The 19,132-nt window shown below is 39.1% G+C and overlaps 1 protein-coding gene across 5 annotated transcripts in view; it reads right to left on the reverse strand.

Annotated features, from left to right (window-relative positions):
• The window catches only part of tox2 (TOX high mobility group box family member 2), a 118,977-nt gene that overhangs the window by 98,616 nt on the left and 1,229 nt on the right, over positions 1 to 19,132 (reverse strand). The window lies entirely within an intron of this gene.

Raw genomic sequence — 19,132 nt, forward strand, 5'->3', positions numbered from 1 at the left:
CCATACAACACAATAAGAGTATAAGTGTATAAGTGTAGTGTTTTTTTGAACAAACATGCTTTATGCCTGTGTAATTATTTTACCAGACAATTACATCATATCCCCCTGGGGGTTAAAACACCATTTAAACAGCTGCATATATCTGATATTGTGTACAGTGCAGCTAAATCTAAGAATACCAAACAGGGTCACAGAAAAGACAATGAAGAGAATAAATATACAGGCTCTATTTTAACACAGCCACTGAGTGATAATCACAGCTTTGATAACCCATTCTGTTTATTTCATTAGATAGCTATGGTTACAACTGCTTCAGGAATTAATTATCAATACAAGTGTTTTTGTTTTATTGTTTGTTTTTTTTCCACAGTTGGGGTTTTGAAAACAAAAATACAAATAAAACTTAAGCACTCTTTTTCGACGTAAATCATTTTTCCTTATTTGTAGCTGTCACTGCTGAGACAGATTTATCGCTACACTCATTTCTCTCCGGGGCTCAACATCCTCTGGTCAGAAGCGGTAGGTAGACGACACCCAATAATTGCGAAATGAGGAATTGAAACGTGATATCGTTCGGCAGGCACCTGTACTGAGAGGCAGCGCCAGTGTGGCACTTAAATGGCTGCTGTTTTACTCCGATCTTCTCAGACCGTCTCAGATTAGCCCGCGTGCTCCTGTAGGCCAGGCTTGCTGATGCAGCCCAAATGCTCACACCGATCAGACACTTGACCAGAGGTGGCTAAGCTAACTTAGACACAGAGTCCCTGGTTGGTTTAAAATCTTTAAGTGGAAGAGGGGTTTCTGAGTTGGTCTTGTAACCTAAAGGTCGCAGGTTTGATTCCCTATAGGACACTGCCGTTGTACCCTTGAGCAAAGTACTTAACCGGCATTGCTTCAGTATGTATCCAGCTGTATAAATTTATGCAGTGTAAATGCTATTTAAAAAGTTGTGCAAGTAATTCTGGGTAAGAGCGTCTGCTAAATTCCCGTAATGTAATGGAATTACAGAAAAGTCATAGCAAATATGCTAAATTTAGGCACCTTCACCACTACTATGTTGACTGCCATGCACACTCTTAATGGAGTTTTGTGCATAACTGCCCTGTCCAACTTTACATTTTAGACTGAAGTTTGTGTCTAACAAGTTCCACACAAGCAAAGGGTCGCTAGCCACAGCCTGGAGTCTGCAACAACTGAATCAGACGAGGGTTGTGTTCACCTCCACAAGCCAATTATCAGCAAGGAAGTTATGTCACGTATGATAACGTGCACAGGAACCTGATAAGAAATAAAGATGTAAGATCAAAAAGCAGGCACTGTTGCTTTGACCTGTCTGACGACTTAAAAATCATTTTATAAAACTTCTAATTTACTCACCTCCTGAAAAAAAGGTATGCTGACCTCCTTAAAAATCATGAACACAGAAATGCAACATTTTGATGGCCCACATTCAAATAATAAAAGTCCAAAAGTATTAACAAAAATGTTTTTATTTTCTTGATCATGATTTGGCAAAGTGTCCCCAATGCATGCATACACACGCGCACACACACACACAAACACACACATGCACACACCCACGCGCACACACCCACACAGAAAAAGGAAAAAGGCAAAATAGGTGTGATGTCGGTCACACATTGCCAAGAAACAAGTAACTGTAAAATACATCTTTCTTGCCTGATGAGGGGATTTTTTTTCTATTCGTTCTTTACTGTAAATTCAGTTCCTGTTCATTACGGGCACAGTTCTTGTAACTGGAGTGTAGGCAGCCTCAAATGGCCCCTGTCAGTCTGATTCGAAGAGCTATTAATTTCCTTCTGTGTATCATTAGGCGAAAAACCCGGCGAAGGCCCACAGAACTGAAGCAAAACAGGCCGCCAGTGTTGGGGGAAACTTCTAGAATTCATTCATTTTAATAGAGGAGACGGGCACCGTTCGCTTAAGCTCAACCACCCCCCCCACCCCCCCCTAACACGGAGAGGACACTGCTGGACAGAAACTGCGAGGGAGGCTTGAAGTGCCGTCTGTGAGCCAGGCCCGAAGCCCGCCATCTCTAGCCGTGTTTGCACAGGACATGCCTGAGAAAGCTAAAACAACCGCCCGTGTTTGTCCAGGCTCAGAGGCTCTCGTAATACACCCGGCGGCTGCATCGCCCCCGACGGCGCTCGCCCTCGTTCTCTCGCCACTGTTTGTTTATCACCTATCTGAAGTTATCTGGTGGAATCTGAGTCATGATTTACAAAGATACGTTCAGCCATTCCAGTCAGAAATTATCTTATTAGTAACATATACATATAAAGTAATATATATATATGTATATATACATATATATATATATATATATATATATATCATGTGTCATGCATCATAATATATGTATGTATATGTATATATATATATACATACGCAGTACAGGGCAAAAGTGCTACCTTCTTTGCCATATTTCTTTGAACTATTTTACTTACGCTACCTGTGGTTTTAAAGAAAGCTTAAAGTAGATAAGATTTCACTCGATTTACCTACCTCTCCACCTCCCACTTTGCAAAATGATTGGATAGACTTCCAACAGTTTGTTTAGTGGTAATTAAAGCCAAAGAAGGCTATTTTGAGGAAAGTCGTGTCTATGACTGTGTGTTATTGTGGGTAGAAACTGGATAAAAATGTTTATATATTGTCCACTATACAATAAATGTGCTTAAATTAATTGAATTCTTCTTTACCTAAAGTTTAAAAAAATAACATATACTAATACATATACACGTCTGTCCCCAGTGACAGTCAGAGTTTATAGTATCATTTCACACTATCATTAAAATTACACCTAGTCCTCTAAAACCACAAAATCTACTAACCGTATGTTGAATCCATTGCTTATCCTTGTATATGGGCAGCACCCTTCAAAGTGCTGAAAGCAGTAATACAGTTCCTGCAATCATCCCGATAGTCAGCTGAGATACGCTATCAGCAGCTTACAGACCGAGTCAAACTTTCCACATTATGGCCAAACAAACCTCCATGAAATTCATTTCCTTTTAAAAATTTTTTTTCCTTTTTTATCGCATGTTTCAAATGCTACCCAGACCAGGAATTTAGACAGAAAATTTCACCAAAAATGCACAATTATTCTTTTTACCGTGTATGTGGCTATGAATGTATTATAAGAAAACTGGTCAAACTCTGGTCATACTTGCATGACTAAACATTCAAAACTGCATTCTGCAAACCCACTTCCTATACTCAGTGACACAAACCCGCCTCACCATCCGCCAGAGAGTTTCAGAGGGAACACGGAAGTAAACATCTATTTTGAAAAAGTTTAATTGAGGTCCTTCGCAGGGTAGAAAAAAAAATCATGATCATTGCAACATTACTGTTTTAGCGAAGTTAACTTCACTCCTTCAGTCCTTCAGAAATGCAGCATGAGTGACTGTTTATGAAGGAGAATGGAATCAAATATACTGAATTGAATTATTTATTGAATTATTTACACTTTTATTGGTCATTATTTTATTTATTAGATGGAAATTGCCAGAACAATGTACAAGGCCCCATGGGTAGAAGCAGAACATTAATATCACATAACAGGAGCGTGAGCAACAGGAGACTCAGCCAAAATATCAAGTGATAAAGTAAATGAAAATAAAGCAAACACAACAATTCAACAACATACATGTTTTGCATACACGTTGTTCTGAAAAACAAATGAGCGATATACCTTTATCACATGTGCAAAGTGCAGCAATGCAATGCATTTTCACCTGTGTTCACATGGGGATCAGATGCTTGTAAGAGAAATATTAACTTGCATTATCCTTATGAATATTATTTAATGTGTATGCATGCTATGGAGTCTTAATTATTATTGTTAAAAATGACATTTAATACATTAGAACTGCTACTGCAGTGTTTCCTACATTATATATTGAATATAGCAAAGAGTAACATTAATGCATTTTAACAGATTACTGTTTGAAAAAATATTCAACATTCATACTACAAATCTTATCAAAATGACATTCATCTGTAGCTGTGATGGGTCACTGTTCACTAATCGGTGTACATTTACAAGGCCAGGCCACAAACTGTTTTATTTTTAAGATATTTTGTTTTGAATTTTCAAATTTACATTTAAAGGTAAGTCATGTGCATAGGTGTGATATGAAAAAAACTCAGTCATCTTGTTTTCAAATAGCTTAGTCTTTATACAGCTCATAACTTTAGAGATTTAAGGACAGACCCTTACTTTGGCGCTACAGAGCCATTTCTACGCTTCAAAAGCGCTTAAAATCGCACTGCTCCATTAATGGCACTATCTGCCATTTTATAAGAGTACGGATTGATTTTTCATCTTGTCTTTGGCAATGCAGAATTGCACTGGCCTTCTGCTTCCTGTGCCTCTCTGAAAGTGTGAGAGATCCAGTTTCATAAGCCACCGATCAAACAATGTCCCCGCTGTCAACGGTGTACATCTCCCTGGCTTCCAGACCTCCCCAGAGCAATGAAAGAGTTAAATCTAAACACGAGGAAGAGATTATTGCTGGTTTTTAATTCCCCCCCACCCTCCTCCTTTGGTGAGATCCATCGGTCCTCATTTCACACAGTTTGGATTTGAACCATACCGAGTGCACCAAAACAAAATAAATGCTCCCCTTTCAAGTCACTATCTGAGCTGGAACACATCTGGTGGCAAGGCTCGTTCTCCGGTTTCCACGGCGCTTGAAGAACATTAGAGATGAAATGGGGGGGAGGAGTAAAGTACCCTCAAAATCCCCCAATCAAGACCTCAAACGTGTGGCAGTTCAGAGAGCCAAGAAGAGCCCACTTCTTCCTGAAGGGTATCATTTAAAGCAGTCGCGACACATCACTGCGTTCTCAAAAGGAGGCAGTCAGAAAAGGGGCTCCCCCTGGGGTTGAGATCTGCACAAAGGGGTCTATTCAATGTAAGCTCAATGCGAAAGGTAATTATACCTAACATACCTAACAGAAATGAAGACAGAAGAACGAGGCATCACATTTTCTGCTGGGTGGAGACCTCGCAAGCTTCATCACCAACCTGAGACCGACCTTTGAACCTCTGCACTTCACCACGGCATCGCACTCCTTTGTTTTCAGTTGCGTGAAGGCAGTGTTAATGTCCAGGTAACCCCCATATATTATAAACAGGGCCACCGGAGATGGATTTAATTGAACATGCATAACTTCTCCGGATGGAAGAGGTTATGCACAACCAATGGCTGACAGGCAGTCAAAAGCAGTGACAGGCCATAAAGGTTGCAATGTAGTATGCAGAATTAATACTAATAATAAATAAATGTTTAATAGTATAACCATAAAATATACCTTATATGAAATGCTGCATCAATACCACGATTCCTTACAGTGAGAAGTACATTTTTTAATCCAGAAGAATGACTCAAATATTTCTCCTCACCTCTTCATTTCACACTTTATCTCAAAACTTTCATTTAAATGGCAATTGTTACCTTTTTATTTTTTCCATTAACGGTGCTGTTCACAAAACTTGCCAAACAGTGCCTGTGAAGTGAAAGCATAATTCTATGCATTAAATTGAGTTAAAGTTAAACATGAATGTTCAGTTGAATTGCTGCTGAAACTATAGTCAAACGATGCTGGAAACCATTTCAAGGCCCTTCTTTCTACGAGCCTGTCATTTGAACCTAATTTTTATTCATTGTACTGGGTGAAAAACTGCGGGGAAGAAACAGCCAATCATTTTGGCATGTGGCTTTTGCTCCAACTGACGCGATTTGAAAGCAAGCGGTTTAACAGGGAAGGAAATGTTCTGAACGCTGCAAACCAAACAACTAAAATAGGAGTTAATAAAAAACGAATTGAACTGTGCCAGCTGAGCACGGCATGCAATTATGAAACTGCATTAGGGGTGAACGTCGAGTACAACAAAGGAACAAGTCAAGTTCCCCTTAATGTGTATAAATTGTGTGGTGCCCGGCTAAACGTACAGTTGAATGCCTGTGAGAAGAAATTAGGCCAACTGCTACCCTTATCGAACAAAGCAAATCACAAAATGCCAAGCGTACAAATGTCACAGGACTACACTTTGATCAGCCAGAGAAAAAAGGGCCTAATCTATTGCATCAGCCAAACAGACCCTAATTATGTCTATACCAGTCATTTCAATTTCAGAGCCTCAGTACAGTACACGAGTGAAACGGTGATCAGTAGAGATGTGTTTAAACGCCGCTCGCTTCTACTGTACCTCGCGCGCGGTGACGTGGACGCAAAAAGCCCCTGATGTTGTAGGCCGTTAACAATATGCTAATTTCAGCAACTGTAGTTTTGTAACTTCTCAGCACGCAAAACCATTAGCGAAATATAATGAGCACTTAATGTAGCGCCCGCGGCTAAGCGGCGCAGTAGGGCCCTGGCATGGTTTGTGAGGTATTTTGCTGCAGGCTACGTTCGTGTCCAAGCCGCGGCCCACAAGGACTCCCGTTCTTATTTACCGCGAGCCGGGCTTCTTCTCTTAATTATGCCAACAGTCATTCAAAGTAACAGCCCACTCACCGGCACCAGCCTCTGATTTTTCTCTCTGCCAGGCCCCTAATTAGCACGCGGCTATCCCCACCAGCGCTGATGTGGCATCAGAAAGTAGATGCAATCCGCATATTGCTTGATTGTCCATTTCGGTCTCTCCTCTCTCTCTCTCTCTCTCCCAGACTGATTAATGCGCGGCTCTGAATAGAGCTAATTAATTTTGCGCGCTAACAATCCCCACACCTCGGCGCTGAGGATAAAGCCATTTTGCGCCAGCATTGTTCCCCGCTTGTCTGCAGCAACGTGTTACAGTATATAAGGAACGCCGCCACCAGACTCTGACATACAGTGTGAGGCTAGAGGGACTGAATGAAGACAGACCTAGCAGTGGCACAAACACCAGCAGAGGACAATGTATTCCAAGTCCAGACTAAGGGGAAGATGTAGATTAGATATCACTGTGAGCTGATCGACAATGGTTTTACATATTCGTGGCTTTGCAAACTTTTTCTACTTGGGATTCATAACCACAAGGTACAGAGAAGCTCCAGTATAAAACTTTGAAAACAATGCTTCTATAAACAACTGCAAGGTGGGGAGGGCTGGCAACACTATACACACAGGTTTTCACGTAAATAGGCAAAAGCAATAAAAACTTTCAAAGGCACAATTTTATTGTGTTAATATTTCAGAACCATTATTAAAATGTGATCACTACTTCAGGAAACTGACATACAAACAGAAAACCCTGTAGCTATGTTTTATAACCTGGGTGCAGTGCATGCATGTGTTTTAAAGCAGGGACAGATATTTTTTGAAAATACACAATGAAAATGGAGCTCCAAAAAGCATCTATTTTGTCTTGAAGGTCTAGAGATACAGAATGGTAGACGTGGTAGCCAGAGATTCTCTGATGATGTGGTAAAAGCAAAGGAAGCTAGATGTGACAAAAATTGACCTGAAACTGTTGGCTCAAACATGTGTGATGATTTACATTCCTGAACCAGAAAAGGAAGACAACGTTCATGACTACGATCAGGTCTGAAAGAGATGTGAGCTCTCTTGTGCAACTCATTTAAAAATGGAAAGCTTTTTTTCCTGCGTTCCTAGATTGCCAGGGATTCTGGGATCTGTTGTTTTATTTGATTGCGTTGTTTCCTTATTGGCATGTGAGAAGACAGCATGAGATTTACTATTGTGAAGATATACGGTCATCATCTGATAAGCAGTACATTGTCTACAGACAAGCACAACTTCCCCTCAGTTTTATTTGGCTTGGATTGAGTCATCATTTGATTTTAGCTCTGACTCACAATTTAAAATAATACTGCTTAATACAGTACAGCAAAAACACAATTTGTTGACTTTGGTGGCACGTTTGATTGAATCAAGGCCATTAGAGCAAATGCAAGTACTTACCAATCTGACCTTTCAGAGATGCTACTTCAGACATAAATAAATGTTTGCGGCACATGTAGTTAGGTCTCATTAATAGGAGGGGAAAGGGTTAGCAAGCCACTCAGATCTCGCAAATTTTAGTACATTGGATTTTAAAACAGCACTTCCAATAAAATGACCTTTATATTGTATACAAACCTGACAGTAATGTTCAAAGCTTTCCAATGTTCCCACAGCCCTTTATTGGCAATATTTTGTTTAAAGAAAGCTATGGAAAAGAAGTAGTCAGATATCCCACTTTCCTTGAAAAACCAGGGAGACCTGCAAATCTAAAACGAAATATATGATTGTTTCTTTATTTACACTTACAGTGAGCAGGATCTGTCACTTTCTTGCTAATGCACAACAGTACCATCTGCTATCTTATCCAGCAATGTCAGGGCTATGTGCTATGGTTAATACGATCAATCCGCAAGTCTGCTGGCTTTTACATCAAGCCTACTGTACTACCAACAGTCACTGGTGACTGGTATTCTCAGCCAAGAATATCTGCAAGTCTGTGTCTATGCGGACAGTAAAAGTGTGCTTCTGTTTTCAGGAGATTCCCTTATTCAAGAGAATATTACTCATATAATTACTCATGCTTTAACTTTAATTTAAAAGTAATGGGGAAATACACATCTGATTAGAATGGGAAATCCTGACTAATTTTGTGTAGGTTAAAACACACCTAGCATGTTCCCTGGAAGGTAGAAAGCCTGAGTGCGCTCTTTTCTGCCCTTTCCAAAAATGTCCCCTCCTGCATCACGTGCCCACACTCCGTCCATTCCATGGAGAAAAACAAACGCTGTGCAGATTCCACTGTCAGCAACACTTGTGAATGACCGCGGTAAAAAAAAAAGAAAAAAAATCTAGCGCACACTGTCGACCCAGGACCAATCATTTCCACTTAATTAACATTTTCTGTGTGCGTGCCGTGGCCGTGTTGAAACTGCAATCTGTTTCCAAAGGCCTGGGTCATGCAGCAAACAAAAGGAGAGGGAGCCAGTGAAAAGGTACATCCCTTTTGATATTTGGGGGAAACGAGTTCAAAGAAATTAATCAAACAGGTTCGCGTCAACCGCATGACAAACCTCACACCATTAGTTTTGTTGAAACAGGAAGTAGCTGAGATGCATTATCTGTATATTTTCTGCTTATGATAGATAAACCCCCCTTGGGGGAAAAGGGGGAGGGGGTGTTATTCAGGTACACCTTATGTGAACAGCCGATTCTGTCAAATCGTCCCCATTAGGGGCTTTTCAGACCAAGAATGGCTCTGTAAGCAGGAAGCTGACTAAATGCGGTGGCTGTGATGCGCAGATTCCATCTCTGTAAAATCTATGGAACAACTGTACACCTGAGGGTTGATCACATTAAGTCACGCTTGGCAATGCTAGCCTCAAGCTATAGAGCTAATTACTCCACACAGTTCACACATTCGCACTGATTACGGTGTACCATTTTTTTTTTGTAAAGCACTCTTCTAAAAACACAGTGAAAAAATATACAAATTAAAACCCAGTGTAATCTCCAGGCATTTAAAAGTAGTAATCTGCTGCCTAGCTGTTACTGTGTCTTATGGTTTAACTATTTCTAACAAATAAGTGAACACTCCCGTAAAGAGTTGCACAGTATCGTCAGCCTAAATTTTTATGACACCATCTACATCAAGTTGGTCAGAAAATATTATTAGCATATTCACACTATTTACAGTAATATGCCTAGAATGTGAAAAGTAGACGCCCCTTAACAAGCTGCACTTCAGATTTGCACTTTCATTTTACATTTATCGTCTCTTTACTGACAATTGTTTACTGTATGTCTAATTTTCCATTTCCACAGTAATGTAAATATTAAATTTACACATTCAAAAGTTCATCATAGTGATAGATCAGAGAAAAACATGGATAAAAGTGTTGGCTAACTTTTTCATTCCTGGTGAATATTTATAACATGCATATACTGTACGTGTTTAAATTTATTCAGGGTGAGTGTTATACTTTATTTGGCTAAGCAAATGAATAATCTTGAATAGTACGACAGTAAAGTGGTTCCAACAGTTTGTGCACATGCATGAAATGGCAGATAGCCAAGGCGTTTCTCACTGATCTTAATCTGAAGTTTAAACCTACAAAACACTGAATGCTGTTTTTAGCTTAAACATAACACAAGGGACAACTTCCCTTTCAAACGGTCATTGTTGAAAAAATAATAATAAATCATGTTTGATGCATAAATTATTATGGAGAATGAAAAAAATATATATTAATCTATGCTATACAGCACTAGCTGTAGAGTTTGGAGCCATCATTCATATTGACAGGCTCATAGAGGGGACAACCTGTTAGCAACAGTACTAAAAGATCAAAACATTCAGATGTGTTCTCAAAATAATATATGAGGGTCACATTATTTACAGTAATCACAATGCACTGAATTATTCTTAGCTCATTAAACCATGACTCATAAAAGAGGACAAGGCATGTTTGAGATCAGTATGCACCGTGCCCATTATGGTTATCTCGGGGCTGTTCCAAAATGGCACCCACAGCTTGTCTTTCTTGCTCTCTCCACACTCTGAATCATTATCAGCTCACCGTTGTGCGAACGCGCCCACAATAAAGTATAAACTTTCGTTCTGACGCACACTGTCGGTTTTCATGAAGCCAAACTCCTCACGTACCAGAGAAATCAGGGGTTAGTTATGCTGTATGTGTGTATGAATCACAACAATTTAAAGAAAGATTTGAAATATATTGAGTGTGCATGTACCTTTCTTTCATGTTAGCTCGACAGTTCATGATTTGCAAAGGAAAATCTAATACTTCAATATTTCTATCTATATTTTTTTCTATCTATAAAATATTTTAAGTACTTACTTTTTGCTTTTCAACGGTGTCTCTCCTGTTTAAATGTAAATGACATATTAAAGTAACACCATACTAAACTCAGAGAGCCTCCTGTCCACGTGCAGCTCAGTTCAGACCCAGCAACACTCAGTATGAATCCATCGACAGTCAGAACGAACTTCATGATCCGATACGCAAACGGAGTTGAAAATGACTCTCCTAACGTGTTGCAATTTGAGCCGTCCCAGATCTGAAAAAGGTTAGCGTACCAAAATGCTATTTCCAGGAGACTAGCCTAGTGGAACATGGACGGGACCAAACTGCTATGCGTTAGGAGCACGATTTCCATCCCCGCTCACTACGACACATTCAAAGATTATTCTGGTTTTTACCCAGGCCCTGCAGTATTAGGTTCCACTCCACCAACTCACTAGCCATTAAAATATGTGAATGTACAATTGTCATAATTAAGCATGTGTGTATACAGGCAACAGCACATTTACAAGCACAGTGCCAGCCAACATCTTGAATTTTTGTAACCCTTCATAATTTATGACCCTAATTCCTGATCCCTGCCAATGTGAACTTATTTTCCATTTAGGAAAGAGCAACTTTATTCCGCTCACAGGAACTGTGCACACTGAAGTGCTGCTTCATAATAGCACATGATTTCTTCATTCTTTCGCAGAAGTATCATTAGATGCCGTCAAGAACTAGTTTTTGGAAAAGAACGAAACCAAATTCATAAGGGGAGCGAATCTATTAATTAAGTTAAAGGACGAGGCTCATCGTGACTGGCCTTTCCTCTGCAAGGGGAAGCATGGAGCTGCTATATATTTTCTTTAGCAGACGTAATCCAATTAACCGCAATGGGAGCCCAGACACAATGGGTAGATATGGACATGGGGTGCTGTCTCTAAGGCGTGCACTGCACACAGATCAGTATCACCTGTCAAAATACGACAGGAAAACGTCCCGGATCTCTCCCCAGCACCGCCAAAGCAGTCACTCGTGCCGCTTGGACTTCTGGTAGCAACCGTTAGCGCTAAAGGCTCAAATGGCACTCTCTGTTCTTGAGGGAGGGATGGGTGCAGTTCCACAGCTGTGCCCGCCCACATTTCCACCGTATTTCAATCAAAGGTGAGCGACAAAAACGGAGAAGCCGCAGCCCAAAAGCCTTCCGATGCACAGCAAGAGCCGGTTTGTCAAACTGCATGGTGGCCCTGCGCCACCGCCAAAGATGCTGATGAGGAGGAAACATGATCCAAAAAAAGAACGCTCTTCCAGTCTGTCCCGTTACATTTCTTCATATAAAATGGCCAGCCATGTCTTCTCTACCAAAGTATGCGCATAGTAGCTATAGTAGCTATCAGCAGTTCACTTTACATTTATTGCATAGACAGTGGGTAATTGCACCAGTCTATAAAGTATAAATGCAAATTGCACCACTTAAACATAACCATGGCTATATTTTAACTTTGTCGTGACAGCATATTAGCAAGCCCATACTAACTTTGCAAAGGAAAATTTGAGAACTTCCACCTTAGGAGCCAACCCCTGTTAATACACATACCAGTAAAAATGCAAAAAAAAAGTAAATGGAAAGAGATTTAGGCTTATTCATAGCCAAGCTTTCAAGTATCCTTATAAAAAAATTATGCATGTACATTTTATGAAATGTCCAATTAAAACGAGGCAGGAGGATTGGAGGTTCTTTCAGTATCATAAATTGAAGAGGGAGAAAGATGTTCTTTGGCTGTAAATTACTTTTTGTATGGAAATGGGAAATTGGAGCGGCTCATCCATCTTACTTTATTAAACCAATGTAAGTCAGCCCCGGGATATGCAGGAGTCAAAATGCATTCAGAAAATACTCCGTTTCACCGCAACGCACATTTTCAGTGGAGCTGGCCTTTAGCTTAAACATGCAGGGAGCATATGTCGAACTGACAGAATTCTGTCTCATCACGGCGATGTGAAACGAGACTTCAAAGAGATCGGGTGAAAGTTTATGCAGGGCGAGAATGGCATCCGTTTATGTTCAATATGGTGCAGAAATGTAAGTCGAGGTGCAAGAAGCAAACCACGTGCAGGCAGGTTAGCTTGCTGATGTCAAGGCTATGTAGCATTCATTAAATGTGCAAGTTCTGAAGTGAAAAAAACACAATGCCTGCCTATGAATGTGTTGTATATGCATACCTACATAGAGAAGGTAGTGAGATCATTATTTTAGTTCCATTTCACAGTAATGTTGCTAGAAACGGTGCACACACAATTACTTGTTTACAATTAATAGTTAATACGTCTGCATACAAATTTCTGCTCAAATGCTGTATAAGCTGAGAACATTTCGACATAAAAGTAAATAGTTAATTAAAACATAAATAATTGTGAGACATTCAAATATTTATACTGTCATATTCTAAACCATTCTAAAACACCAGACATAATGGTTGGCCATGACCTGAAGTTGGCTAGCATTTTCCTTTTAACTTTGAGTCAAAATAAATTGCAGCAGGCATTTTTTTTCTGCGCAAACACAGTTCGAAGAGTTCAGCGATCACCAGAATTCATTTTTGAAAATTGCATGTGCGCTGAAAAGAGGGTAGCACCTGCACATAATTGAGATCCAAAATGAAGGACAAATGTTTATCCAGACCTATGTGTGCATGGGATGTTGCTGTGGGCTTTTTTAGCACTTCAATATTGAAGTCATTCACACATACAAATAAAAAAAGATTCAGTTCCCAGATTAATATATCTACTATCCACCAGCTAGCCATATGTCAAGTAATCTAACTTTGCCAAAAACATATTTTGTTTTCATCTTCAGCACCATTGTATAACATCAATATTACTCTGTCTGGTCCTAATGGTAATTGCATTTTAAAAATGTATTTTGAACATTTTTTCCCATTTTTTTTTCTTTTCAACAGAACAAAATCAACCCACATTGCAGATAGTCTACCCCAACAGCAGTCTCCTTCAATCAATCAGTCAATCGGTGGAAAGGCAGGCCCAGTCACAACGTGGTTAATCGCCATTATCGTATCGGACGCCAACTATCTGTAATTTATTACCATTAATATCAGAAGCAGACACCCGCATAAATGTGTTTTGACAAGTGTTGGAAATCATGAACAAGCAATATTCCTAACACTGGCCTGAAACGTCATCCACTTCCTGAGTTCTGTACTGAATACAAATGGCTCAATTTACCAGGCACAGGTTTCTGAGGGGGGGGGGGGGGTTGACCAGAGTACACTTCGTCAGTTCATAATGGCTTGGCAAAATTAGCTATCCTTCATTTTTGTTCTAGCATACATGGCAAAGTGTTTCCTCAAACAGCGGTGCGAACTGGACTCGTGGGAGGGAGGGATTCGGTCAGCTGATCATTCCTGCCTGTGAGAGTTGTTTCACTTGCGCCATTTACAACATGCACACATTAAATCACAGAGCTAGTGAAGTAATTAAAGAAAAGAATCAAGTTTTTTTTTCTATTCCTCCTAACATCCACCATGCATGTCATCATGGTCCACAGAAGATTTTGGGGCTATATGCACAAAGAAACCTTCCAGATGTGTTAATTTAATTCTCTAGAAGAAAACCATCCACACTGCCATTTTATCTCATAAGTGAAAACGCGGATGCTTTTATTGAGGTTGACCCACGTTATGTACTGATCTGATGCATTTCAGCTTAAAAAAGGCTGACAGGACTGTCATGTTGGAGGAGATGCATATGGTTTATTGCCTAGATAAATCTGTCACATAAATGGTACAATAAGGCATGAAAAGAAGAATAAACTAGTAGCTTATGGTGGTGAAGAAAGGATACATAACAGACTTGTGCAATAAGTGTGCTTATGTCAAAGACAAAATCCCACAATAAGTGGCTGAACACTAATGCTAATGTGTGCGACTATGAGTAATGTTTTCACAGATGGGTGATAGCTACTTATTGTACACCCTTCAACAAACCTGAAATCAGTAAAAGCAAAACAAAATTCTATGAATAACAAATGATTCCACTGCTTCTTTAAATTCCATATTGAAATTTAAGATCAGTCTACTTCAGAGTGATTGAACATGGCCCTGAATTACTGTCCATTGCAGCTTTCCTTGCTGTGTTGTTGAAAGGATACCCATATTTCCTCTTACACATGCAGTATAACACATCTTTATTAGATTGTAAAACATTTAGGAATAGGTGTTCTTATGCTTTTAAATGGCTTCCCTCCCTAATCCTATATACATAAACTCCTTATTTAATGGTATCCACAGAATTACGTCATTCCATTCGAATGCTGCCTCTGTCTTACAGTACCTTACAAAGTGCCATTTTTAATTCTGTTTCCAGATTTAACCTATACACTACAGCCAACTCGGCCCCTTCTTTGCCCATGAATAGACCTGACTATGCAAAGCACCGCCATGTAAAGAATATTCCAGATTCCACGGCCAATCTGAGAAGCAACAGCACAATATGTATTTTTTTCTCTCCACGATATCTCCTTGTACACATGCCGACATGTTTTAATGGCGACACCTGTAATCTCATTTGGGCAGGACTAAGAACATAAATACAAAGTCGACACTGTTTACATTGTTTGGCTCGGCGTCCATCGCCACTTCCTGTCTGAGCAGACGCAGAGAGCTCCGTCGGTCTTCGGCTTTCATCTCCACGATGATAACTCTGTCCGAAGCGTCAGTGTGCCTAATACACTACATGATCTACTTGCGATGGATAATGATAATATAAATGAGCTAGGCTAATATAAGACAAGCTTTCAGAAGGCTTCGTCCTTACCCCGTGGCATTTGAAAACATTACTGAGATCGTTGGCTGTAAATCTAAATAAATCCAGTGAGCAGCCTTACACTTAAGCGCATTCTGTTTTAAAATGTTACGACTCTCTGGGATATTAAAATATTCCTGGAGAGAGATGTTTCTCTTCAGCGCATCATTTAGAATTTCAGCGCAAGCATATAAATGTGATTAGTGACTGCAAGTGTAGAATATAGGCTAAACCTCAAGTTTAGTTTCAGGAAAAAGAACATCTTGAAGAAAATGATACTTTATTGCAGAGCTGTGCTCAGAAGATTATGCAGATCAGCTCCCAAAATATCTCCTTATAGCACACAGCAGATAGTCTGAGGCAACTGTACTGCTTTAATACCAAACATTTAACAATTACTCTGAATGTGGTGTTTATCATTTGCTATTGCTTTGCAGTTGTATCTACTTGTTATAACCACACGAATGTGTCAGCCCAAAGCAAATACAGGTACATATTCAATTCATGGATTCCAATTCAGTGGCCTAACAGTCTTGCAGTTTGTTTATTTTAAAGACTCATAACTTCACCACCTCCCTGTTACCACTGAGTTGTCACATTTCACCAACATCACAAACAACAGTCACCAGAAGGTTTTCTTTTACAGTACTGCTGGGCTCAAAACAGCACAATAAATGCGCACTTTTCATCACTTTACATAAAAGTACATTTTAATCCTTGTAACCAATTTAAACTGAAGCTATTCAACATTGCATATGCAAATAGATATTCCACTGGTAGAGAATGCATTGAGTACCATAACTGAATAAGTATAGCACATGGCTTAATGAAAAATGTTATTACCATATTTAGCAAATTTATAAATAATGGCTGCATATGGTCTAACCTCAGTTTGACCAAATTTGTAGCAACATCTCAATGTGCATGTTTTGTTGCAAGTGCTTTGTTTTTAAACCAATGAGTTGACACTTAACATACAGCAAGAGCTTGAGCTATTCTACAACATGCAGAACTCAACTTACGGCCTGTTACAGGACAGTGGTTTAGATTTTGAGTCAACTAAACAGCAGCTCCTAATCCAAGCAGGACATGCAAACATTGCTTATTGCAAAGGTATAGAAATGTAGGAATCTGAATCTTTTGGCACATTCTTACTGTATTACCATGCATTGAAACCAATTTCTGCTGTGTATTAATACTGCATCCGCTCAGTCCTTTTAAAATAGCTACTTTGAGAGCTTGTAATTACTGGGTTATGAAGCTTTAGAATACATAATTAAGTTCCAAAGCATTGCATTGCTCTATATTGCATCAATTAGACAGTAAAATTTATAAACAGTTTTTGGCATTTAATCAATTGTGTAGCAAAATTATATGGCAAAGACCACTCCCATGTTAATGACTGTCTTTAAGAAAATGTCAAATAGACTTATCATTCTTATCTTATCATTCTTAGGTTTCCATTTGTTGTTCAGGAATAGACGAGCAGTGTTGGGCCGAACGGCCTGTTCTCGTCTTACGTTATGTTATGTTGTATTTATTGTTCTTTTAAATTATTTAAAATTCTCACTGGTTATGCCTGCTTGGCTTTACAGCTGTAATGTTCACTTCAACATGGGCATACATTAATACCAAAAAATACATTTCTGCAGGATAGTAAAAATATAAAATATTTCAATCTATTGTTTAAGAAATACCACAGGCGCTCCTGGTTGCATGCAACACAGTGCAGTTACATGAACAGACATAGCATGTCTGATGATGTTGGTAGCATGCATTCTTGACCACTTCAAAAATATTATAAGTATTATTTTTCTTTGCTTTCATCTGGCTCTTGAAAGATCTTACTTGTCACTGTTGATCAGCACTGAAGATAAAACTCAAATGGTTTATTGATGTGACTGCACTGTTGAGTGATGTACAGTGCAAACAGCAATGAACTGCACTACGTTAATAGCTTTTTCCATATGCGCTGTATATATTTATATTTGAAATGCGCACATTGATCATCTTCAGCACTTGCTAAGTCGAGATAAATCAAATTAGTTAAGCAAGAAATTAAATGTACTCCCTGTCGAATTTAATCTCATTTCTGAGAATGAACTCTCAATACAGGTATTTTTATGTTGCTGAGAAAATAAAAATGAACTTGATCTGTAATTTATGTTTACAGTGATCCTGTCGCAAAATAGTCGAATCCAGTAGGGGAAATCTGCACGGAACAAACCAAACGATGCCATCTACAGTAAACTGAGATTTTATTGCGCGATTCACCAAATATTGCCGGCCTTCAAAGTTTTTTTGCAAGGTTTTACTGCAGGTAATAGAAAGTTTGGCCAAAGCTTCTTTGAGTTTCCAGGTTCATCGGTGGATTCGGTCCATAATTGGAGCAAAATAAATAAATAAATAAACACGGACGACAGGTGCAGAACTGTACAGCCGTTAAAATTAAGGGGGCCATCGAGCAAATCCAGAGCTCCGCGATTAGCATTCAACACATCGTAGCTAAGCAATATAGACTACTGTAAATCAATCTGGATGAATGTACCTTCCTGCAAACTGTAACGGATTATATATATATATATATATATATGGAAGAAAGAAAGTGTTTCTCAAACGTTGCCACAACATTGTCATTGTGCATATGCAGAGCTAAAATGGTAGAACAGACATATATAGGCCTTTAACATTAACAAATGTACAGAGCACGAGCATTTACACAAAGCTTAAATTCCCACTAGCCTACACCTACAGTAAGCTATTCGCATATTTATTATTCGGCTCTGTAGCCTATTACCATAGCAGGACTACAGCTGGCAGGTATGGGACATACCCTAAACCCTAAAGCCTATTTGTATTAAAGTAAATGTATTGCGGATGCTCTGATTAATAATTTACCTTATGCTGTGCTACATTGCCATATGTAAGTTTTTATGTGGTTAGGTAGCCTTGAAACAACGAAGACTGGCAGGGATAATACGTAATTAATGCAATAATGAGTGACTGACCAATGGTAGTAGCACTGAAGGACAGTCCAAATCGGACAACTTGTTTTTTTTAAATGCAGAATTGCGTCTGACTTTTGACTACAATATTAATCATTCACCTCTGAGGAAGAAAATCTCAATACTTCAAGGAAGGAAAATTCAAACATATGCCCCTAACACAGATTAATCTAAACCATTTTGGAAACACACACCGTTTAATTCTGAAAACAGAAAATGCAACTGACAGCACATCGAAGTGACGAAGGTAATGGTTTGCTAAAGAAAGACAGGAACCTTACTACAGTAATACATTCTACTTTCTATTACGCTGTATGAAAAGGCACTCAAAATGCTGGCTACAGTAAACTATATTCAGGTTTTGGGCAGGTCGCTTTCAGTGTCGTCCAGCGACTCAGAAACAAATTTTAATGAGTAGCCTACTTTTTAATACATGTACAGCCAAAGAGTACAGCTATACAGCTATAGTACATCAAAACTCTATTTAATTTTATCTTAAAACAAAAATGTACACACAAACTG

Source organism: Anguilla rostrata, chromosome 13 (genome assembly GCF_018555375.3).
Source record: "Anguilla rostrata isolate EN2019 chromosome 13, ASM1855537v3, whole genome shotgun sequence".
Lineage (NCBI taxonomy): Eukaryota > Metazoa > Chordata > Actinopteri > Anguilliformes > Anguillidae > Anguilla > Anguilla rostrata.